Genomic DNA, 18140 nt, shown 5'->3' on the forward strand with positions numbered 1-18140 from the left:
CAGCCATCTGTCTCTCTCTCTCTTTCTCTCTCTCTGTCTCGCTCGGCTAGCTCTCGAAGCACGTTGGCTTTGAAGTCGATTGGAACGATTCAAACGCCGACCGGTCCGATCGATCGGGGTGTACGGAAATAGCCGACACACGCACCCAGAAGAACGTTTGGCTTAAGTGGTGGTAACTTATTTTTTCCTTCCCACAAGAACTCACATACACACACCGTTTCCCCTGGACGTAAAAAGGACATGGAACAGCGATTATTGCCCTTCACGGGAGTGTGGTGCAGGACCCGGCACGGCAGAACGTTGGTCGGTAGGCAGATTAGTCCACCGAAAACGGTTCGATCCATTGTATTTAGAACTTTTATTTTTTTTTCTTGTCCCCACCAACACGTTCTTATACTCGATTTGTATCAACAGTTTGCTGTTGGGCTCAACTTTAAAACTGTTACGGTGGTGGTTGGTGGTGTGTGATTTTTGTTTTCCTTTCTGTCGTGCAGAAAAATGTTTGCCCCAACACTATTTATGGGTCTCTGTTTAGAATGGTGATTTTTTAAAGTCCAAGCAGCTCCATTTCGCCCGTAATCGAAGCTGGCGTGCAAAGCTTAAAATAGCAACGATATGCAGCATGCATGCAAGCAAATGCGCCTGGTAGCACGCAATACGCTTTGCATTGTGCTAATATTGCAGCTTACAGACGCTAATCCTTTAATCGGCTCGCTCTTAATAAGCTGTCATTTTGCATAACGGTGCCAATGGACTCAAAAATGAGCATTCTGCTTCTTTGTCTAAAATTTCACTTTAAATTTTATAATTCATTCCTATCTGTATGAAATTTTATCCTCAATAGAATAAATTTATGCATCGACAAATATTGCGGGAAGTTCTGTTATATATATATATATTTTTAATTTAATTCACCAGTACAAAATAACTTCTCCAGCAATATCTAACCAACCTCACGTACCGAAGCTTTCCTCCAGGCCTTTCGATGTTACGACCAACGAGCGGTCCATGTCTCCACCACGTGCACGTGCCATGTTGTTGTTTGTTCTTCCGCTGTGACAGTCGCAGAATAAAATCTTCAAAATCAATTTTTCCACCCAAAAAACCGTGGAAGTGGAAAGTGGCTGGAAAATTTCCGTGCTCTCTCCCACGCTCACGGGCTCCTTTCCCCCTTGGCCCCTATTCGCATTCGTGCAAACCATTAGCGGTATTATTGTTATAACTTTGCATTTTGTTAGCACCGATGCGTGAAGGACGTAATAATAATTGGAGCGAACTGGAAAGCAATAAATACGGAGAGAAAAAAAAAGAAACAACCACACGGAACGATAGCGTAATGATTCGGTGCTGTCGGACCGGTTCCGTTGGGTGGGGACAGGTGAAAAAAAAGGTATCTTTTACAGCAAGGTTGTGCGAGCGCTTCGGTGGTGAGAGATATGATTTTATCGATCGATTATTTTACGCTTCGTAGGGGAACCTGAAATCATGTTAAGATTGGCAAAGCTCGTGGATATGTTTCAAAGTTTCAATGTTTCAGTTTTCTAACTTTGCTGAATTGCTTATTAAAAGTATAAATTACAAAAAAATGCCCCTAGATGTATGCAATTTACACCTTCAAAACCATGTTCTATAGTTTTAAGACTTTTTCTTTGCCTGGACTATATAATTTATAATGCAAAGTTGTAGATTTATTTTTAAAGTATGGTTTAAATAATTAAAGGCTAAATCAATTTAAATTAAGCAAAAAATCTAAATATTATTTTTTATTATTTTCATTTGAAATCTTCTTTGTAAGAAGTTTTCCCCATGTTTACATTTAAAACTTTGATTTATATCATCATCAAGAAAACCTCCCATTTGTTACCCCTCCAATACGATCAAACTTTAAACTTTCATCATAAAACATTCATTCATCAGTATTTTCCGATTTGATTTTGCTGGCAAACCTACTGGCTCCCCACTAATCTGCCATTTGGGAAACGACCAATTCACGGCTGGCTAAATCATTAATTAACTATCCTTCTCGTAAGACTGCGCCCAAAAACCCAAACAGTCCAGAAAGGAAAAAGCTGTCTCGACTGCTTTCTGACTTTCCAATCCATCCATTGGTCCATCCTAGGCCAACAAAAAAAAAACGCAGGTCGACGGTCATCGGTGTTGGGCCAGCAGCCCGATAACTACGGTGTTCGGGTGTTTGTCTATTATGATCGATCAAATTCTGCCAAATCAGAGCCGGCACGGGTTTTTGTAGACCGCAAATAACGACAGAAGTAATCATCATAAAAACAACACACACACAGACACACGTGCTAGAGTTACCCGGGGCTGGCCACTGTGGACGACTGTGTCAAGTCGATAGCAGTTTGGAGCTATTTTCCACCTACTTTCGCTCGAAATCATCATCCTACGATTAAGGTTTTCTCGGCTAGATTCACGTCTCTAGTCTCCGGTACTGCACAGTGAGTTGTGTTAGGTCATTTTCACCGTACTGTCGGTGAGCCCCGGTGTTTGGTGTCCTTGGCATGGCAACGGGCCAAAGGCGAGCCCAGCTTTTTCGACGGGGTTCGGTGGCCGAAATCTTACCGTTCGACCAATTTCGTTCGATATTTAATGGACCATTGGCTTGGAAAAGGTTTAATAAATATTTCCGGCGAATGTCGGCACAGGTTGGAGGGGGGAGGAGAGGGGATCGACCCCAGCCCAACCCCACTACCCCCAAACAACCACCATCATATGCTTCACCACCAGCACATGGTTGGCCATCACGGACGGACGTGCCGAAATGGGAAAAGCTTCACCAACGAAAGGGGTACCAGTCTTAGCCTGCGGGGCGAAAGGTTTTAAAGGACATCGGTGGCAAGCGGTCAAGTGAAGTGAAGAAAGCAAGTGAAAAAAAAACAAACGAAAAAAGAAAACACACTATTTGAAACGATATTACGTGATTGAAATTTTAAACATCCATCCAGCGCGCCCTCTAGCGTTACAGTGATCAAACGAGCGCGCAGGGGGGAAACCGTCCTGCCCAGCAAACAAAGTCCTCGGTGGTGATCTGTTTTGGTCGATTTTGACCGATCCACAGACCCACACACATAGACAGCTCGACTCGTATAACGTCAACTCGTTTGGCCACCGATGGCTTCCATCTTGTTTGGTTCCAGGAAATTTCAATTCAAACCACAGTGGGTTCACACTTTTTTGAGAAATGTCGGGACAAAACTATCCTGCTTATTTGAAGGTTGTGAAATTCTAGGGAAATTCCATAAGTTGTTTAGAAAATTTACAATTTTCTTGATTTAAATCATGATAAGGACGAGGATAAGCGAAGTTCTGAATATGATCTGAAAAATGTGTTAGAGCTAAAAGTTCTAGTCTTGATTTGTCTACGCACGGTCCAAGGTTTGGTGAATTTAGAATTGCATATCTTTAAATTCAGCGTTGAAGACTCGCTACGTTCTATAACAAATGGATACGATCAACTACATAGTGATCTCAAAATGTCCTCAGTAGCCATCGAGCCTTCACATTGGAATTGAAGGTCTTGGTAAAATGAAGACGAACGAAATAATGGACTAAGAGTCACAATAGATTTTCTCATTACAATTCATCAACCGAGTCAACAAATCAGTCCAGGTCCAGATATATAAGTTCTTCTTGGTCTAACAACCTCTTAAGTCATGCCTGCCATTAGGTCTGTCTTCAGTGAACTCAAGGGGACTTCGAGGGGACGATTCAAATAGGATTTGAACCATAGTCCTGCCGTGTGATGATCAGAACTGCATTCGCCTCTATCACCAGGTCGATATCTAAGCATTAAAGATATTTATTTGATAAATATTATGTGGGGGATATTTTACGGATGACTTAAACTATTTTATAAATAAATCAATACAATAAATACATAATAATCAGCAGAAGAATACTATAAGAGGTAACGAGGTCCAAAGTTTATAAAAAGGTGTTGAAGCAACTATCGCCTGATGCTACCAAGTTTAACATACTTTTAAGAGCTATCCTCCAGTTCCCAACATAAAATATGGTAGTTTTATTAAGGTTTCTTCTCACACAAAAAATGTGCCCAATGTGCGCCCGAAGCATCTTCCAGTCACCGTTGAAGAGGGAGAGAAAAAAAAACCGATTCCCGTTAAAGTCCTCCACATGTGTCCACGGGTGGTTTCGGTTTGATCGAGAGGAAAAAGGGACCGTGGTACGTGAGAATGACGTACCTAAAGCGGGTCTCCCACAAACACAATCCAAAATGACGACGAAGCGGATGGAGATGCCAAATAGAGCTGCCCGTCCTGCTTAGCGCGGCACTGGACGTGCTCTGGTGTCGCGGCGGGTCATTCCGCTCTCGAGCCACGTCCGATGCGATTTTCGCCCACTGCCATAATTCGCCTACCCGAAACGGTCCGTTTAGACGAATCGAATGCAATACTTAGGGGAGGTCCCGGTCCGGTGTTGGGGACGTTTGGAGCGACGTTGAAAATTCGGTCGCTTTTTTGTTGCCTTGCTTCTTCTTCTGCAGAAGCACAAGCAGCAGACACGGTAGCACAAAAATCCCAAGTCTCTGTACCCGAGACCCGTCGGATTGCATTATCCGGCCTTGGTCACGGGATCGAGTTTGACTCGAGCCAGCATCCCTGAAGGAATCCCGGTCGGGGCTTCGATGATTCCTTCAGATTCCAGCATCCACTCGCTCGCAACGCAAACGTTGTTATTGCACAGCGAACATAAGGCAAACCTGTGTACACACACACACACACACACACACACACACACACACACACACACCATATCTGTGACCTGCAACGTCAAGCTCAACAAGCAGCTTGGGGTATTGGGGCGGAAATGTTTTCAAACAGTTTTTTCTTTCTTCTTCCACAAATCCACCAATAGCACCGGGTGGATGTCCGGTCACCGGCTTTCGGCTGACGGGTCCGCCTGAAAGTCGAGTCTTGCGAGACGAACTCGCCGACCCGCAACCCAAAGATCCTAACATCTTCCGATGGCATCCATAAAGAAATGCAATCACGGACATGCACAGTTTATTATGGTGCGCTTAGTATGCGGGGTCAGTCGGTGGAGGTCGCCGTCGGACTCGGCCCCGGCAGGACATATTTTTCTGCTGCCGCTTATCGCGTACGGCACCCGATGCCGAGGCCTTGTGGCAGTTGTATCTCCGGTGGTTTTCCGTGTGCGTCCTCTTTGCGTCCACGTTTGCCACGTTTTCCGATTTAGCACGAAGCAGGAAGACCCACACCTGCAGATTCGTCCTTCCTCCACAACGACACATCCATTCCGCGGTGCTGGAACGTTGTCTACACAGACGAGGTACGTGCAATCTTGAAAATGTCTTTCTATTTACCGAACAAAGCGCGCCACGAGAACACACCAACTCGGTTCCCGAGAAGACCATTAGATGGCCCCCAGTTCTGTCCCTGTTGCGACATGCGAGGAATTATTAAATTGATTGATAATTCGAGAATTACTTACGATTTTTGCTTTGCCCCGATATTCTGCTGGATGCCGGAACTCAGGTGGCTCAGATCTTATATATTTTCGTCCAAGCTATCCGAACTCTTTTGTACTGGTCTTCCGGTCTTCCAAGGCAGGGGGTCTCGGATGCACGTCAATTCCAATCACGAAGCCATGGATTGTTTAACGAACTCTTAACAGCGCAAACAGTGCCCACGCTCGAGAGGTCCAACAGCCAGCGGGACGGTCTAACATTCCAGCGCAAAACCTCGTGCTCAGGTGGTTCCGAATGAGTGACACCCGAGTTTACCACTCCATCAACACCAACACGCACCACCGATTCTTCAGGACGAAGCAGCCGCAGCCGTTAAGGACGTGGGGGAAAATCCAACTCCGAATCGGGACGGGCAGATCAGGGTTCGTGCGCGTTTGAGGGTGTTTGATTTCGAACGAACTAATCAGCACGGTTGGTTGCTTGTTTTGATTTGAGGAATTATTTCACCTCAGCCCTCGACTCCTACACCGCGTGGAACTCCCTCACGCTCCATCCGAACTAGCTGTCTTTCGCTCTCACGCATTTCGTGCCGAGCAGATGCGGTATTAATTGCGGGATTTGAAGCGCTGAATCGCGCGCCAGCTTTTTGGAAAGGCTTTGATCATTACCACCCTCTTCCTCCTTCCCCCTTTTCGCCACCCCACACACCTCACCTGTCAGCTCAGAGGAGTGATAATAGGCGATGAATGTCCTCCCGGAACGCTTCACACAGGAAATTAAGAGGGTGAATCATTTGTAAAACTCGTCCCCACAAATCGATTGGCTCCCCCTTGTGGAAGGGAAGATTGATTGTGTTTCATGCCGGCTTCGGGATGGAATTTTGGAGGCCATGTGTGTGCGTGTGTATGAGTTGGAGGGGGGGGAGGAAGGGGATGTTTTAGGGTGAAATGGGAATTTACTTTTTCTTAATTGATTTGTCTTGCAAAAGGCGTATCACCGATTGTCTGGCGTTGTATTGCGGGATTGTAAAGTTAATTCCGATGGGAAAATGGAATTACTGGCAGGCCCATTAAGATTGATGCTATCGATGGTAGCGATCGATATGTTGGATTCGTTTCTGATCAAAGTAGTTGTAGGTTTTCAAAGTATTAAAGGGTCGATTAGTTACAGTGAGGCAGTTTGGAAAGCTCATAAAAAGACGAACAAAATTAAATCAAATCCTTTTGTTGCTCAGGAAATGTATGAAGAACAGTTAGCGCCTGAATGTATGCAATTTCTCCATGATTTCATCGCTTTGCTAATCATTAACAGAGTCGCCGATGCACTGCTAGTCTTCAAGTTTTTTTAAGGCAATATAATCAATGACCGTAACATCACAACCATCTGGATAACCTATTGGATATTCGTGCATAGCTGGTAGGTAGACAGTAATAAGTGTCTCTGCAATCCAAGATGCGGCGTATCAAAGTACCTTAATGTTTTCCAATAGATTATACCGTATTCTAGACTTCTAGTAATTCTATAGTTTAAAGAGAACAAAATTGATAAAATCCAAAACGAAGTGACAAACATAGAGCCAAACTGCTCAATGATTATCAGGATGTCTGGACCCCGAATAGATTTTGGAGATCTGAGTATAAATTTAATAGCACCAAGTCTATCTGTAAATATGAAGTACTGATCCGGCGGACCCACCATGATTTGTGGTTTAAACGCTTTACTGGCTAATGCAATTTGAAGAAGGATTCAGTCGACTTGCTAAGGACTCTGTGTGCCCTTCTCGGAAGATAATCCGTCAGAGTAATACTGTGTATGTTGGTATATAGAGCCGAATTTTTTCGCGAAGGCCCGTTCTTACCTTCGGGCAAAGACCACAAGTAATGTTCTCGTTTTCCTCACGCAGCGAATAATCTGTACTGTAAATGGAAATATAGGTCTCCGGAATGGCAGCATGGTTTGTACACTGAAACTTTGGTTGAGGAAGTATGCGTCTTATTTCTAATGGATCTCTAAAATCATAATAATTGCATACATTCAGGGGCTTTCATTCGTCGGTACCATTTTTAAGTATTTTTTCAACCAGTTTCACAACACTTTAATCTGTTCTCTCACAATCTAAACAAGTTATAGGAAGCGTTAAGTACTTAATTATTCCCAGTACTCATTGTGAATTAGTAATAATAATTATTTTTGATCTCCATTAATGATTAATAAGTGGACAAACAATTAAAATTGAATGTATAATTGTAATTACTAATAATTTTACGGAATCATTCATGTATTTCAATTATTTGAATTCACCAGAAACTCTGATGATAGATGGTATTAGTGTTAATCCGTTCCACAATCCACTTCAAAGCATTTTCATCAGTAGCAATGGGCAGAAATGCATTATGCGGAATTGTTTGCTTTGGTTTTTTATCTGTTATGTCAATGCATGTTTTAAATAAAAGCCATATGCATTCTCATATACAAAAGGGCGCCTAAAGGTATGCTAAATGATGCAAATGGTAATTTCGGGCAGAGTTATGTATTACACGTTTTAAATCAACCTCTTTAAAGGTGGTAAAGCATACAATCATCTCTAATGGAATAAAATTTAATCCCATCTGTTGAGTAAAAATATTGAATATTTAAATTGCACTTGTAGTATTGCATACATTAAGGGGTTCACTTAAATCGTTGTTTCATTATGACAAATATATTCCTGTTGTAACGACAACTTATAAACCGAATAACGATTTTCCCACTGTCCAGATTGATCCAGCGCTGTCAACAACAGCAGCGGAAACCAACCATCCCGAAAGCTTTAAACCGTAATCAAATCTCCTATAATTATGATTCCACTTTACATAAAGATAATCATCATCCGACTGTGAAAAAGAATTTGCCCACCATTTGGATAATTTGTCATGCATCTGCTTTTAAAAATCGCGAACCCAGCGCGAAGCAACCGTAATTCATCAATCGGTTGCATTACGTGTAATCTACCTTCATCATACATTAATCCCGCTTGAAGTGTTTACACAAATTGGTATATTTTATTGATGTGTCCCGGACGCCCTATCCGATTAAATGCCACCATCTGGCCACCTCATCCTCAGCAACTCATTACTCGAAGCCGGGTTTCGGGTCGCGTCTACCTAGGGTTTCATCAGTAAAATCCACCAATCGGTTAATCACGCGTACGCAACCGGAGATGCAGGTTAATGTGTTGAATAATGCGTATTGTCAGGCACCTCGGCTCACCGTGGGCCCATACCACCCTTCCCGTCTCATTAGGGCACCGGTTATCGGTTCTGTTTGCCCAGCTCATGAGGCGCATCAAATGGGCAAGCACCTAGCCAAGTGCTACGATTCCACAAGTTTTAAATTACATTGGTTTTTGTGGCTGTCGGCCTTTCAACGACTTCAGGCGGGTTGAAAGGTTTTTCGGGAGGCCTTTCCGTGTGCTCAAGTTGTAGCACACAACACAAATGGTAGCCAAATGAACCTTTCAAATGGCAAATTCCTTCCCAGAGTCCTTTTTTATCTTGCCACTGGCTCTACTAAAGCGATGTTGATGATGCCACTTTAAAGCTGAACCAGCCAACTCGGTAGGAGAGTAAAGTGAATAGCGAGACAAATTACGCTACTGCTGATCGTGCTCCGGTACCACGCTAATGTCGATGATGTTTTTTGACCCCTCCGTTTTTGGCCGAGCCACACCAAGAAAATCCAAAACAACTGCGGCTTTATGGCTGAAACGGGTATGTTCCACAAAAAAGGAAAAATAAAACTCCAAGTGAGCAACGAGGGCAACGAGTAACATAAAGCGCTACCTTAAGGCGAAAGGTAGCCGCCGTCCCGCAAAAAGAATCCCACCCCAAACGCAAAGCTCCATTCTTCAGCTCACCAGGCACAGCAGGCCGTTAAAGCGGCAGCGCGGCATAAGAGAACGCCATCAAAAATTCATCAAACTTCCCCAAACGGCAATAACCGAACTCGCACTTTTAATGGCTCTAGGGGATGCGAGAGGCGCGAAGGTTGACGGGTTGCGGGTACGGCTTTCCATGGGGGAAGTTTGTAGAACATGTAGAAGAAACATGAGCGTGTGCCGTATCAAGCCTTACCACGTATGGCCATCTATCTGGCGAAGCTACACCGAGAAAAGAAACAGCCAGGCAATGGACCAGCAAAAAGTGGTCGGGCTGGGTCGTGGCTAAAGAGTAAAAAGAAAAACAACAATCCTCGGTTTTTGTGGACCACAAGTTGTTTTTGGCAATGGCACTAAACCCGCCCAGCAAGGTCGGGAAAACCGGGCAATTTTACACGATTTCGGGTCCCCGAAGCAGGGATGTACGGCGAGCGTGCAACGAAATATTAAACAACTTCAACTCCACCATACAGGACTCGTATCGGAGTTTTGGAGCATCGGACCCGGCTGCTCACAGTTCACAGAGAGTGTATGGATTTCTGCTAATGTTATTTAAATTGCGATAACGGTTTTATAGGCCCATGCAAAACGCTAGCTCGGGTTTGGCTGTGGGATGTTTGTGCCTGGGCCCGTTCCGATTCCGTGTTGGAATTTCTGGATGTTGAAAAAGCCCAACGATCGTTACACGCGCGTAACGCGGCTAGTGAAGTCCTCCCAGGGCGTGTGTACATTAAACTACAATTGTGGATGTAGCGTTCCATTGTAGCGTGGCTTGCGGTTTTTTGTACCGTAAGCCTCGCATACGTGAAATAGTTCCACCCCATATGCCTACGCTGCTCTAGGTTGCAGACACACAGAGCTTCCAACGTCCTCGATCGCCCCAAGAGGACGAGCTCCGGTTGGACCATCAACGGTGTTTGTGTGTCCGTTACCTCGGGAGTTGAAGTTAGTTTATCAAATTGCGACCAAAAATCCGACTCCACACCCAGGGATTGTGCCCGGCACCGGCTGCGAGATCGTAAATTGGTCGTTCCCGAATGGAGAAAACATGAACTTTTATTCGATTGTGGTTGAATGTTTCATTTTAATTAACTGATACCCTCATCCGATGGTGCCACCGGACCTGCAGGCGAGCGATAATGCTTCGGGAGCCTTTTGCACGGGAAGCCTACAAGAAGAGTGGTTTAGGAGACCCGTGCATCGGGGACGCACTTTTAGACGCGATGACGAAATTCCGCTTTCATTGTCGTTCGAGTGCATAAATTATTTCCATGACTCGCTGAGGGGGGGAGTTTTTGAACGGGGAAAAGTTGCAAATGGTCCCCACGATATCCAAACACGCTCGAGATGGCAATTAATTCAAAGCGGACCAGAGTGGTTCAAGATTTTAACCACCGCCAGTCAGTCGAGATTGTGAGGGCAGCAACAATCATCAAACGCCCGGCCGCGGCCTATCAAATCGCCGTAAATGTCGCAAATCCTGTAATTGAATTTATGAATTCATACATAATAACCGAACACTCATTACGGTCGGTCGCGTTGGTTTGGCGATTTGCGAGACACAGGTCGGAATGGTAGTAATTAAAGGTTTTAGTACCACGATTTGGTTTCGAGCTCTTTGCAGTGCGATGTAAGCGGTAGGAAAAACTGTTATAGGACGCGTTAACCTTTAATCCTTTATTCGCATTTTTGACGATATAGCTTTGGAATAAAGAAAATTTATGACTGTTTGATTGAACTGATAGCGTAAAGCATATGCTTTACTACGTGAGTCATTATGAGGCTTTGATTATCGGTTTTGAATCCACAAAATTGTCCTTTGCAGAAGATTGCATACATTTGGGCGCCTTCAAACAGCTAGTTGTTTTAATGGCAGTTAATGGAAGAATGAGAAGAACTTCTAGAACGTTTATGTGTAAGTGAAAATTTCAATTAGATTGAATAAATGAAAAAAAGGTTCTTTATAGGATATTACACATTGTAGACATACTGAAAATATTCGTTATTAAATCCATTTTTAAATATCTCTTTTAATGATATTTCGAGTAACCTACAGTGAGGTTCGTTGCTATCAACAGACTCTTATATGATCTTAAAATCGTGAAGGAATTTAATTTTGTTTAAGCATTTGATTCTCTGAAACGGTCAATCTACGCCTGAATGTATGCAATTTAAGCGTTTGAATGATCCTTCAAGGGTAATCCTCGAATCGGAGCTCGTGATGAGCGTGATAAAAAGCAAGCTAATGTAATAATTCATGATTACAACTGATTTAAGAGTAAATATCATTCCTCAAATTTGCGCCTGAATTTAGGTAATGTATTTAAAAAGCTATCCATCTTTATTCATGAGGAACGGCCTGGCCGTATTGCTTATTCAATATTATTTGTCCTTTAAAATTAAAGAAACATTGTTCAATGTTTATCTGTAGAAAATAAAACTGCTTTCCAGTTACTGTAAGGCTTTGAACAAAAATATTTCCTTTTCTATCCACTTAGAAACTCAATATGATTAATTGAAAAGTATTTAATAGCTAAACTTTAAATTGCGCTGATTGCAAAATAAACAAACATGCTCACAGAAAACTCCTCATCAAATCACTAGCAGCAGTAGCAACAACAGTAGCAACAAAAATCCCTGGATCATTCATCACCCCGACGAGTCTTCTACAGTACCGTCCTCATCCATCTGAAGTGCCCTCAGTAGTGAAAGAAGAGAACTTGCGATGAAGGATATTTGCTAATGTTTCCATTCGCTACGCTCTCATCATTCATTCCACGAATCAATTAAAACCCGTCTACAATCCACATCCATCTTCACGGTCCTGGCAAACGGTGTGAAAAGGTCGTCCACTAGCCAAAAACTGTCAACTCACCGGAACTCAGCGGGCTCCGGACGGACGGACGGTGGGATGGACCACACCGGGAGGCGCCGATGAGCTAATTTTTATTTAAATTCTCTCACATTTCTTTTCACTGTTTCTTGCCTACACGCCTCACGCATACTTGTCCTTCTTCATCGTCTTCTTTTCCTGCTTCTGTTAACAAATTTCCCACCACTGCTTTAAATTCATTTTCATTATACCATGTTTTGTCCTTTTCTTCCCTCCTGCCAACCTACTTTCTTTGCGCCTAAATTCAGGCAAACTGTGACGTTTCTTGATGACATTTTCATGAAGTTGCTCGCCCAATCCACACGCGCGGTAACGTACACCTTTAGTCGGTAAGCACGCTTCCCAATGAAACAATCGTTATTCAAATGATGTTTCGCGCGTGCAGCAACTTGAAACTATTCTTCAAGTGATGCCAAGTTTCGGCCAAAAGTAACTGAAGTGGTTCTTCCGTTCTTCGGCTGATAGTAAAATCTAATCCAACACCAGGCTTAGTATTTTGCGCCGAAACTCGAGCCGAAGTTTTCGTGCAGAACTTTTGCAATCGAAATGTAGTGTGTGAGTGTGCCGATCAGCTCAACTGAAAATATGCTTCTCTGAGGGGAAAGAGAGGGTGAGATAGCTAGAGTGAGTGAGAGGTTACCTAACTTTCGGCCAAGGCAAAGCATCCCTAACCAGAAGTGGTCCGGTACCCCAGTCCCAGAACCCATCCGCCTTTGCCAGGCACGGGTCAGCGATGGGAACCGTACCGCTTTTTGGGTTAGAGATAATTTACAGCCTCGCCCAATAACAGTAAACAGACCAGCTGAGCAAACAGACCACTCGGTGAAAGGTGAAAAGACGCTTCAAAAACTTACCCACTTAACGCTCCGTTCGGAGGCGCTCCGTCCAGTCTAGCCGTCCGGAAGTTGCTAGAATGCGACGCGCGCGCTTGATATGTTTATGTACGCAAAACGAAGAACGACCCTCGGAACAATCACTTAACTTTCGGACGCTGAATTCAGCCTAAATTTATGCAACTGCTTGACGAAACCTCATTTCACAAGCTCACACTATTATACACACACACACACACTGTTTGAAGGGAATGCAAACTAAGTTCTTCTTGTTCAGCAACTGTGAAAGAAAGAAGCGAAACTGCAAACTGAATTCAACCTGATGCAACCTTCGGCCAATAAAAAACTGACTTCATTTTTCTCACTGCACTTCACTTGACAATCCGTTTTGCTTGCTTCACACATTCACACGCGGGTGTGCGCCTAAAACGCTGCAATCTGAGCACAAACTTTTCGCTGACGAAGCAGGTCAATCATTATTCACATTCAAAATACACGTTTGTGTGTGTGTGCGCTCAAAACCCGGGGCTGTCTTCACGCTTAAAGTCACACACGATTCACACGATTGGAGAAACTTCTTTTAAACGTAAAAACACAACAACAGCGAGGAAAACTCACTTTTCATATCACTCGTGTCACTGTGGAATGGAGCGGGTTTTGTGATGTTGTTGTTGTGCGGCGCTCGCTACACGACCAACCTCACGCTGGTGCACGCACACACGCATCCAGGAACAACAGTTTCACACACGCATACACGCACATTAACCAGGGGGGAAAAAGAAAACAACCGTACCGGAACCGGAACCACTTCTGTCGAGAGGTAGAAGCCAGAGGACAAGGACATTTAGCTGGGTGCATGCTGAGGAAGGAGGTTAAGAAAAATCGACTTCATGGAGAAAAATCGAGGAAAAACAGCAGTAGCAGGGTGGGTTAGTTTTCCACGCGGCACAACAACACGCTGGTTCAATTTTTACCGCAATTCCGTCGTCGTCGTCCTGTGACGCAGTGAGCTGGAAACGATGGAGCGAGTCCTACCTTTAAGCACGCAGAAGGAATGCAGAAAAAAAGCTCGCCCCCCCCCCCCCCCTCAAAAGGGAGGAGGCACACTATCGAGGTTCTTCTTCTTTTTCTCGTCGATATTAACGAGCTTGTGGGCTTCTTGAACCCTCGTGTGTGTGTGTTTGTCGTCACCAGGCCCCGGAAGGATATGCGTGCGTGACTTCCCCGAGGTTCACACGGGGTCTCTCCCGGTGTGGCGATGGAAGGCAACGAAAAAGGACGATGGTTCGAGTTTTTTTATTTTTATGACGGTGTTTTTTTCCTCCTTCGTTTATTTGAAACCACCCCGAGCCTCGGTGTACGCATTTGATGGAAGGTGTAACCGTCGTAACCTGAGGCCCAAGAGAGGTTGGCGGAATCTTGGGTGCGCGATGGCTTTTCAGTTCGGGCTGGTTTCAAGTTTACTGCACGTTCGAACCTGAAGGGGTTTGTTTTGAACATTTTTCACTTGTGTATTTCCCACTGCTTTGTCATGGTGGAAAATCAACCACAGTTAGGTAGAAACAAAACTTCAAAACAAGGGCTCGCGACTCACTTTAATACACTTGCTTTAAGGACGAGCGCTCGTAGAAGTGATTTTGGGCATTGTTTGCTTCAACCGATTATTTTCAAGACACAATTACTCACTCACGCTTTCGTTGCGAATTTTCACCACCAGCCCCCGCTTTTCCCTTTACCCTTATCACACCTGTGTCACACGCGCACACCCTCAAATTATCAGCACCAATCGACCAGCGGGTCGAGCTTTGCGTGATTTTTCGCACTGGCACGGCGCGATACCTTTCCACGGTCACGGCACATGTCGAACGTCGAGCGAGATCGGTTCGCGACTGACCGGAGGAAAACGAGTTGACGGGGTGTTCCCTATACGCTCGTGGCAATCGCGTACAATCCCGACAGTCGTCACTGGTTCGGTCGGTCGCGGTGTGTGTGCGTGGCCACGATGTACGGTGTGCGCCGTTGGAAAGGACGCATCGGAAAATTCGCAACAGTCCAGCACAGTCCTTCGCACGAACCGTCCGTGTGGGCACGAACCGACGATAGGAAAAAAGGCATCGACGATCGGCGAAAATACACGAGAGTCAACCATTTGAGTATGGGAGTAAGGTACTCGAGATGGTAAGAGCGGTTCGATGGGCGATGCTCACTCTCATGATGAGCGTTGGTGAGAAGGGTTCCGGTCACGTTGTGAGCCAGTGAGGTACAAGGAAAAACTTTCAGGTACAAGGAAAACTGGCAGGATTTGAAATGTTTCATGCAGGGGATGAAGTGTGCTATAAACACCTTTGATGGAGAAAAGCTAAACCGAGTGAACTTTGCAGGGGTAAAATGAACTCTATAGTTCATTTTCCCAGGATTGTTCTGAGGATTGATGAACCGTTAAAATGAAACAAAATGATTGATGAACCGTTAAAATGAAACGTTAAAATGAAAATGAAACACATCAACGTTCTGCGTCTAAAACATAGAGTGTAGAAAGTGCTTTTCTTATTTTTTTTTAAATGCATAATGCTTGTAATAAACAACTATTGTATATTTTAATTGGTCTATGGTATTATGATTTCAACATAAGCTTATCTATAAAAAAAAGAAAATATAAAAAAAAACCACCCTTATCATTGCAATCCAGTATCAAGTATCACTTGTTTGTTGGTGATTTTTATCAATTACTAGCCTTATAAACCTGTATCGAGTATGACTTTGCAAATGGTGTTGAACATTACATTAATACTTTTTTAGCAGATTATTTTCACCTCATTCATATTTTTTTTAAATAACTAAGAAACTAAAAAAATCATATACTTTTCGTATACAAAATTATATAAATCGTATTGAAAACACTTGGTTGGGATTCTGGAAGCACACTGATGTGTTCTATGACTACATAAACAACTAGGCCAAAAACCGATTAAAGGTTGAACAACGAAACAAGGCAACCTAACAAAAGGTACATTAAGCTTGTATTATTTGAAAGAGATTTCTTGAAACTCTTGAAACAAATTACAGATTCTTCAACAGCTAAATTTAACTTAGGAAACATGAATGCTTACTACATTTTTCCGGTAAAGAGAGGAATGTTACAGGATGCTCTGTAGCACGATGAAGCATTCGCCTTGTAACATACTACAAGTATCACGAAGCCGTATCGCATCGAATGAACAATCAGAATGTGCAAGCAGCAAATGTATCTTTGGAGGATATTTTTGTAGCTGGTGAAGTATCTGTACGATGTAGGAAAGTGATAAAACAGAAACAACACACCCTTTGCAACAAAAACTAACAGTGAAACACATTCATCTTGAACAGAATAGCAACATGAAAATAATATTCCCAAGCGACATCATAGAACGGTATGTACGGGATGACCAAATAACGTCTGTAACGCCGCACGGGGAAAAAGCAAAAACGTTATGTTAGGGGAATATCACCCCCTTGTTGTGTACAAGGATAAGGTACATTGTATCATTCTCTTGTTACGCTACATGGTGTTATGCTAGGGTGACGTAGCAGGAAAAATAACCCATAATTCAATTGGGGAAAATAACACAACGTAAGCAACATCCCCCTGTGACAATGTAAGCGCTGAAACACATTTCCTTTCCTTAAGATGAATTTTAAAAGCATCAAATGACTAGTAACGTCGCAAAATAATTGTTAGAGTGGGAAAAACTACCCCTTCTCCAAGTGAGATGATTTAGAATTTTGTTTGGTTCCTCTGTGACATAAAATATTTCTCCAATGGCTCGGTTGAGTTAAGCACCAAGAGTCCAATCAAGAGCAACATGAAGCAACATCAAGAGCAACATGAAAATTATTATTCTAGAAATGTATTACTGAACAGACCTTACATCCATTTCAAGCAAAGTAATGGGGAAATTACGTGTCGCAAGATATAGACATTTTCCTGCAACACTATTCTTCTTTGCATCGGATCATACTAAATGTACCCCGTGAAACATTTTTCCAAGCGTTGCTACCTCTGAAAACGACAAACATGTTGTTTTGAAGGGGAAACTGTATTTATTTTAATTTTATAGAGTCAATACCAAATGTTGCACAGTAAAATTTTGCCTAGTTTGTAAGCGAAATGAATTTTCACGTGTATTAATATAATATTTCAAGCAATACGTCCAGACCGTTCCTATTGAATTTAAAAAAAAGGATACCTACATGCAGTGAACGGATAATGTACACTTTAAATTTCTCTTTACGGGTTTTTTAGTCACACATTATTTGGCTCTACAAAAGCTACAGCTTTTAGAACGTTTTTTAAAAACGAAAAACTTAACTATTTGGAAGTTTCATTTCGAAACTTGATGCATGTTCTAGAGTATGGTACAATCGAATCATATCAAATGAATCATATTATTGAATGAGCTGTAAGCTTGTCAAAAGATTTTTGATGGATGGACCTCCGATGTGAAGTTTTTTATACTAAAATAACGAAAATGTTCAAAGAAAATATAATTATCATGAACAACATGAAAAATATACATTGTCCCGTGATGATACACACAAGAAAGCTTGATTGTTAACAGCTACTTTAAGACAAACGAATTTTAATTAAATGGGTTTAATAAAGGTAATGCATTTAAAAAATCTTACAATCATTACAAAACCTAGCAAAAATATTAGCTCCTCTACCATCTACTAACACACAGTAGTTTTCTAAGAAAAAGTAAAAAACCCACTAAACCAACGCAACGAAATTGCATACATTTCAGGCGCATACCAAAATCCGCAGAAATGCTTCAGCGAAAACAAGCTAACCCGGCCACAAATATTACATATTCCGGGAGCAGCTTATAAAAACCCAGAATATGAAACGTTCGAGGAATCTAATATTGGGTCCTTTCTAAAGGATCGTTCAACACAATGCGTCCGTCAAGAACTCTTGGAACTAAATTTTCTTTTTGGTCGAACTTTTCTCTTTTTATTAACTTACCTTGCAAATGAATTTCACCGCAA

At 42.8% G+C, this 18140-nt stretch overlaps 1 protein-coding gene across 6 annotated transcripts in view; it reads right to left on the reverse strand.

Annotated features, from left to right (window-relative positions):
• Nucleotides 1–15139, reverse strand: part of LOC118512033 (nephrin-like) — a 93013-nt gene extending 77874 nt beyond the window's left edge. Inside the window, exons 1-2 of one of the 6 annotated variants that reach the window (XM_036055825.1) lie at nt 14799–15139; nt 13134–13392 (exon numbers count right to left, since the gene is read on the reverse strand). The gene's annotated coding sequence lies outside the window, so the exon portion shown is untranslated. Of the gene's footprint in view, nt 1–13133; nt 13393–13730; nt 13849–14706 lie in introns of those variants that run through there. The other 5 variants (XM_036055830.1, XM_036055829.1, XM_036055826.1 and 2 more) reach the window with 5 other exon arrangements.
• Between the last annotated feature and the right edge of the window lie 3001 nt (nt 15140–18140).

This window comes from Anopheles stephensi, chromosome 3, assembly GCF_013141755.1.
Source record: "Anopheles stephensi strain Indian chromosome 3, UCI_ANSTEP_V1.0, whole genome shotgun sequence".
Taxonomy (NCBI): Eukaryota; Metazoa; Arthropoda; class Insecta; order Diptera; family Culicidae; genus Anopheles; species Anopheles stephensi.